At 41.9% G+C, this 7,201-nt stretch overlaps 1 protein-coding gene across 3 annotated transcripts in view; it reads right to left on the bottom strand.

The window, feature by feature from the left end:
• Window positions 1–5,412: 5,412 nt before the first annotated feature.
• The window catches only part of SMPX (small muscle protein X-linked), a 41,900-nt gene continuing 40,111 nt past the window's right edge, over window positions 5,413–7,201 (bottom strand). For all 3 annotated transcript variants that reach the window (XM_054821068.1, XM_054821059.1, XM_054821005.1), the window contains exon 5: window positions 5,413–6,461. The gene's annotated coding sequence lies outside the window, so the exon portion shown is untranslated. The remainder of the gene's footprint in view (window positions 6,462–7,201) is intronic.

Here is a 7,201-nt window from a genome sequence, read left to right as displayed (position 1 = left end):
TCCGTCCTCGCTTCTCAAAGGCCAGGGAAGAGCCCAGATGTCCCATTTGTGTCACAATGACTATATGAATTTGATGCTGACTGAATTTTCTCAACCGTGTGGTGCTGTCCAGTGTCATTTTCCCGATCTCCACAAAGCTCTCCCCCCTCGCACTGACCTGCTTGATAGCTCTCAGCGTGAGGATGGTCAGCGGCATTTTATTGGAGAAACAGTCAAAGCAGGGAATTAAGACGTGGCCTCATTTGGAGCGTTAGTGCCTGAGTCACTGGGATGTCATTCAGGCGTGAGGACAGCCTGTGAAGACTTTCAGATCACATGCGTGCATGACATTTAGAAGAGGTGGGTGACCTCACGGGAGATTATCTGAGAGATCTAAACTGGCCATAGAAAGTGGCATTGGAGGCTTTCATTTATCCTCACTAACCTTCAGCAATAAAAACGGAGGATGAGCGCATGGATGTGCATGCAGGAAGCATGCGAGAAGTGCTGAGAACATTGTGAAAGCCAGAGGACTGGTAAACCATACCCCAGCTCCGGTGACACGTGGCTGTCATGGAAAGAGGGAAGAGGAGGACACTGTGTTTCACAGGCCAGAGTGCTTTATTTGATTTTTTGTGTGTGTGCCTTTGCTACTTGACTGTGCAGTGAAAGTTAAGAATTTGTTCTCTTACCCTCGTTTCTGTATGAATTTGGATATTCTCCTGATTTTCTCAATTCTAGATACAGCCACCAGGCTGGGGCCAGCATTGGAAGCAACTGTAAGGGTAACCAGCAACACTGAGAAGTAGAGCCCTAATTATTCAACCCCCCCAACTTCTTCCATCACTCACTCTGCATCTCCAAATCAGCACCTCAGCACTCACCAGGACTATTGGTGGGGAGCAAGGAGCAAGGTAGCTCTCCTGAGTTCAGTAACAGTACAGCTCCAAAGGGCCCTGAGATGTATCCTCAAGTCTTTGGTCTTCCTCTAAGCATTCATCGTTCATGCACATACCTTTCTCCAGTATCTCCATCATCCCCAGCACATACCTTTCTCCAGCCTGCTGGGCCTGCTCCAGTGTCCCTGCTGAGCTGCCTGTTAGAAAATTTGAGCAGGAGGAAAGAAACAGGACGGCAGCAGGGATCTTTGTAGCCCTGAAATCACTCTTGCTCCCTGGCTTGTTTCTCAAAGCAGAAATCTACATATATGCCTTCTTCTGCCTCTCATTCCCACCTTCCCCTTCTCAGTCTCTAGGAGTTGACCCCTTTTATGTTCACTCACTGCACTCTTTGAGTCCTTCTACTCATATGGATCCTCCCCATGTCTAAGGAAGCATATGAGTCCTGCCCCTTGTGTCCAAACTCCAAATCATAGAATCGTTCAGTTTGGAAAAGACCTTTAAGACCATCGAGTCCAACCATTAACCTAGCACTGCCAAGTCCACCACTAAACCATGTCCCTAAGCACCACATCTACGTGTCTTTTAAATACCTCCAGGGATGGTGACTCAACCACTTCCCTGGGCAGCCTGGTCAAATGATTGATGGATATAGATATTTGGTGAAGAACTTTTTCCTAATATCTGATCTAAACCTCCCCTGGTGCAACTTGAGGCCATTTCCTCTTGTCCTTTCACTAGTCACTTGGGAGAAGAGACCAACACCCCCCTGGCTACAACCTGCTTTCAGGTAGTTGTAGAGAGCGATAAGGTCTCCCCTCAGCCTCCTTCTCTCCAGGCTAAACAACCCCAGTTCCCTCAGCCGCTCCGCTCCTCATAAGACTTGTGCTCTAGACCCTTCACCAGCTTCGCTGCCCTTCTCTGGACATGCTCCAGCACCTCAATGTCCTTCTTGTAGTGAGGGGCCCAAAACTGAACACAGGACTTAAGGTGCAGCCTCACCCATGCCAAGTACAGGGGGGCTGCATAGTCAACACCTATGTATGTGCTAAGGAGGACACAAATTACTGTGTGCTGTGTCATTGCAAAGCCCAGTTCAGCTACAGGCTGACTTCTGCATTTCTGCTCAGGTTAGGGCTTGCATTATCAGTCTCCTGATAGGAGGGAGATCTGTTAAGACCCATTCTGACCCTGCAAATGATCAGCTAGGAAAGTCGTTAAGTATTAGATGAAGCACCACTGTATTAGACAAAGAATACTCTGAATAGAAACTATTGTAGTACCTGTAAAAAACATTTACTAAGAACGCGGCATCTGTGAGAAAGACAAATAGAATTCCAGTTTCACTAAAAATAGAGCAAAGGATTAGGTCACTTTTCACAGTACGACATCCAGACAAAATCAAATTTAATTAGTTAGCAGACAAGATTTATCAACCAGTGGTGCATATGAAACCCACAGTTGGTATCAGGGCCAGAACACTGTCACTTTGCTATTGCACTTTGCTGTTGCACTTGTAGTTAGTCACCAATCTTCTGTAGGATATCTTTGAAAACATCCACTTCATAGTTACGGTAAAGTAATGTAGTGGGAAGTGAGTATAACATATGAACAGATGCATTTATTTTATAAATGCCTTTAGACTGCTTCCAAAGACTCAGGAACATTGGATTTTACCAAGTTTGACTGATCTTATATCCAACCTTTAGTTTTTTGTCTCTAGAGAACGGTTTATTCTTGGGGTATAAAGTAAGGAGCAAAGCTGCAGTACTTTTTGAGGGCTGAAAAACTGGCATTTGGGGGAGTTTCCTTTGTAATTATTCCTGCACCAGTAGTACTAGGAAGCTTGTATATCAATATTAGGATTTTTTTTGCCAAGCACATTACTTAATCTGCTTCACTTATGAAGTAAAAACTCATTCAAATTAAATGTGCACACATTAGGGAAACCAAGACTTAGTCACAAGGGCAAAAGAAAATTGTTTCAACATTTTGGCCCTAAAGCTATTACCAAGAAAAATACAACTACTTTCCTTGGACAGCCTTCTCTGATTCTCTTCTCTCAACATCAATTTTTTTATAATACAAAATGGCCAAAGTACTGGGTTTTTATTACATCTTCCCATAAATAATTTACAGACGGCATGGAACAAGAGATAAATAAAAGGGCCATCTTTAGCACCCTTGTGATTGCACTGAGCACAGTCCTGGTAAGATGCCACTGAACTCAATGAACTGCATCTCAAGACTTTGATTTTGGGAATTCACGTCTATAAACACAGTTGCATGTAACTACAGATGTTTTGCTGGTACAGTAGGTAAAGCAGTACAGTGGGACATTCCTTTTACTACTAAAAATAATAGCTTACGCCATCAGAGAAAATGCAAAACTGTCAGTTTAGTTCTGTAATTCCAGTTACCTGTAAAGCCAAGCCTCCAGAGTTTTAAGGCCAGTAACTATTTGTCTTAGAAATGCGGGAGCATTATAATCTTTTAATTCAAAGCGATTAAACCAATTTCAATTGAAATGCATTCAAACTCACCACAAGTTTTCCAGTTAACAGTAATTATTATTTTATCTCTACCTTTGTCTTTACCTCTAAGTTAAATGTGTTTGCATTTTTCTGTGCGGATGATCAGAGAAATCTTCAGAGCGTGTTTTTGTTCAGTGGCCGACGATTAAAAGCCTCTCAGAATATGTCGGGGTCTTGCTGTCTCATTAGACCAAACTCTTTGCCGTGGGCACAGCACAATAACTATTTCTAGTTTTCTAACAGAACATGTCTCCACCACATTGTTGAGCAGTTTCTCAGAAAAATACGTTCAATTAAAGAGGTCTTTCTTTCGGCATTGGAATGAAAAAAAAAATTACAGTGCAGAGAACTGGGTAGGGAGTTAACAAAATAAACTCTTCCTCTGCTTTGCATGCATGGAGCTTAGTGACACCAGAGCAATACTGTCCCTTTGATTTACTGTCACGCCAGCACTACGCGGCGACCAGAGCGTAGGGATGGCATTGAAATCCAGCTATTTTGCTTTATTTTATGGGTTAGGCAGGTTAGGGGCTGTGGGGTGGAGGGGCTCAGTTGTGATAACTGTTTATTTTGCTGCAACCATCCCTCTGGCTTCACTGCCAAGGGGTGGTCATGTATCATCTCATTAGTGAGGTGTCAATATATAGCTGTTTGTGAGTTCGGTTCATACCAACAAAGGCTGGCACGTACCCGCATGAAATAGGCATGGTTTCAGCATGATCTGTTATTATGTATTTCTTGTGCTCATCCTTCATTGTAAAATCTCAATTTTTCCCTAAATTTGTGCTAAACGAAAACATCTGGGGGGCAAAATTTTCCATGCCAGAAGTAACAGGCTGCAGAGTGGCTTGGGGCGTCTTTCACTGGTCTGTGTCTGCCCTACAGCCAGACTCTTTCACAAGACTTAGATGAAAAGTAACATCACTAGCACATGATGGTTCAGACCGGTTGTTAACAGTTTGCTAGCTGAGACACAGAGAGCCGCCTTCTTTTTTCTAGGATTGAATTGCTGATTTTATGCTTTAATAAAGATTCCTTGCAGTGCTAAGACCTAACTTGGGGTCCTCACTGATCCCCACAACCCATAGCTGTCAGCCTCGAGATGGTTTAAAATTATATATATTTCGAAATTTTGTTTCAAACAAAAATGAAGCTAAGAAAAAACGTTCTTTGCTTCTGCCTAGCCCCTCCCCACCATTAAGATGTTTCAGCGGCCACTGGTGGTACCCCTCCAATTTGTGGCAAGGAGTTGAAATCTGGTAAAAGAAAAGAAGCACGCGTCTGTGTCAGGGATGGGGTTTTATCTTTTCACGTTCAGACGTGATGGCTGGGATGTGGTCCTAGCTCTCCCCATCCCCTGGAATTCCCACTGTGAAATTTCCTGACTGTGAAAGGAGGGGAAAAAACGTGGCTTTACCTTTCTGCAGCTCTCTGAAATGAGTAAAGAGAGTAAAGAATAATAAAAGCTGAGGCCCTGACTCATCTTGCCTTCAACATGCTTTTGGCTCAAGGGATTGTGTTTTCTCCTCTTTTTATCACTTCCACACTGGCAGGAACAACGCAGTCCAATATCAGTGACTGATAATGCAGTGTGTGTTTGTGGGGGGGAAGTTGTTCATCTTTGATTGAATAGACACGCTAATCTTATCGGTATGTAAATGAAAGGTGCTCCTGATGCATTCTGCCTCTTGACACTTTCATTTCAACCTGGCTTTTGGGGACGTTCACCTCCAAGGAACGCATTAAGGGATATCAGCCATGAGCGTATAAGGATGAAGCAGGATAGTAAGCAATGTTGGTATTGCATAGTGAAAGTAAAAAACACAAGAATGTCCTTTTAATTGAGCTGCAGCGAGTAGAGCTACTTTCCTGTACAAAGCCATGCAAATATATGTGAAACTTAAAATACAAAAATATTGCCAGTTAGCTTTCGTATTGTTTGATCTAGCAAACAAGTTTTAAATGAATGTCATTGTTAGCAATATTCAACCTGAAATCTGTTTTCTAACCAGAATAATTATCTTTATTTTAATTGAATAAACAAGAGCCAGGCAGAGAGTTTCAGAGCATGTAGAATAGTTTTCAATCAACAGAAGAATATCATTACAAAACAGCTCCTCTTATCCCTTCACAGTAAACAACACAAGAGAGACCCAAGGAGACACAGTGTATTAAATTTCTCTAACAATAAGATTTCATTTCCAAAAATAGAATATGCATCAAACAATCTTTATTTATGTACAGTCCATATAAAACAAGTGTTAGGGATTAATCATCGTATGTAAGAGGTGGTGTGATCATATGTGATTTTTACTCAGCATCTGTATTTCTTTTGGGCTTTTGAAGACAGTGGTCCTTCAACCTATATTCAGGACTATGTTCCATCAAGGCTGGTTGACCTGTTTATTTGAATAAAGGTTGCAGCTTTTCTGTCAGCTAGCTCACATCTTGTATTTTCATTACATAAAGTAAAGGTGATGCATAAATATCAGAACACCAGTGCATTTTAGATTCTCAAGAAAAAGAAATACTTTGGCTCTATAGCAAAAGAAGTTAGCTAAACTCATCAGAAAGACCATCCCTTTTAATATTTTTATTTCCTTTATTACACGATACATGATTCCTGTTCTATAACCAGGAATACAACAGGAAATTAAATGTTACATTCCTCATTTATTCTGCATTTTGTCAAATAATTTTAAAACTTTTGTCCATATTGATTTTTTTTCTCAAAAGGAAAGAAACCAAATCAATTGGAAATAATTAATTTAAAAAAAATTATTCTACTTCTGCTCTAACTTCAAATTAAACTGTTCTCAAGTCAAAATAATTCCTGAATATATACACATTCATTGCTTGTTCTGTTTTGTTTCAGCAGTACTTTCCTATGTTAAACAAAATGGACAAGAAAGTGTTGGTATAAATGCACAAAGAAGGTGCTTCCTATGGGGTATTGCAGAGTTAGGAAGTTCATAGTCTTCATACAAATATATAAAATATTTCAAATTATCTCCATTCATTGGAATCCATTCGGTTTCTCTTGTCAGACCTGGGTGACAAATACAAGACCAGAAATTAATCATTTATCAGTGCACTCACAGGTATTTTCAGAGCATGCAGAAAAGTACCTGTCAGTTGTGAGGGGGAGTATATTCCTCACACCCGCAATTTTGCTTTCACGGAGTGTACTTGTTTACACCCCGGCTCGGGGAATACAGAGTGGGCGTGAAACAAATCTTTTCGATCCACTAGCTTTTTCCGCCTACACTCCAAATCTTCCTCTGATGAAACTTCATGACTGTTAAGAGCTCGGGCCTTTAAAGACTGGAGTTTTGCCCTCAGTACAGGGTAGCTGCGACCCAAGCCCCCCAGGCTGCCTGGCAGGCGCGGGGCAGGGGGGGAACACGATGCTCCTGGGCTGCCCCTGCCCTGGGGCGAGCAGGGACCAGCCCTCCCGGACCCTTGGACTCAGCCCCGGCACCGCTTCGCCTGGCACAGGAGGCAAATCCTGCCCTGCGGCACACGCTGCAGGTACTAGGGATGCATCAATTGAACAAAAATCAAAATAGTATTTAATTTTACCACTGGTGTATACATTATGTATATATAGTATTTTTTAAATTATTTTTTGCAGCCACTTTTTGATTATCCTCTTCTCTTGCTTTCTCTGTTCTGGCCATTAAAGTCCTTACTGGTAGCGAGTCTCCTTCTCTGTCTCCTGTCCAAACTGAACAGTCCCAGGGATTTTCAGCCTCTCTTCTTTTGGTAGTGCATCTGGTCCTCCTGCTT

Source organism: Grus americana, chromosome 1 (genome assembly GCF_028858705.1).
Source record: "Grus americana isolate bGruAme1 chromosome 1, bGruAme1.mat, whole genome shotgun sequence".
Classification (NCBI taxonomy): domain Eukaryota; kingdom Metazoa; phylum Chordata; class Aves; order Gruiformes; family Gruidae; genus Grus; species Grus americana.
This window is presented reverse-complemented; position numbering and strand designations above follow the sequence as displayed.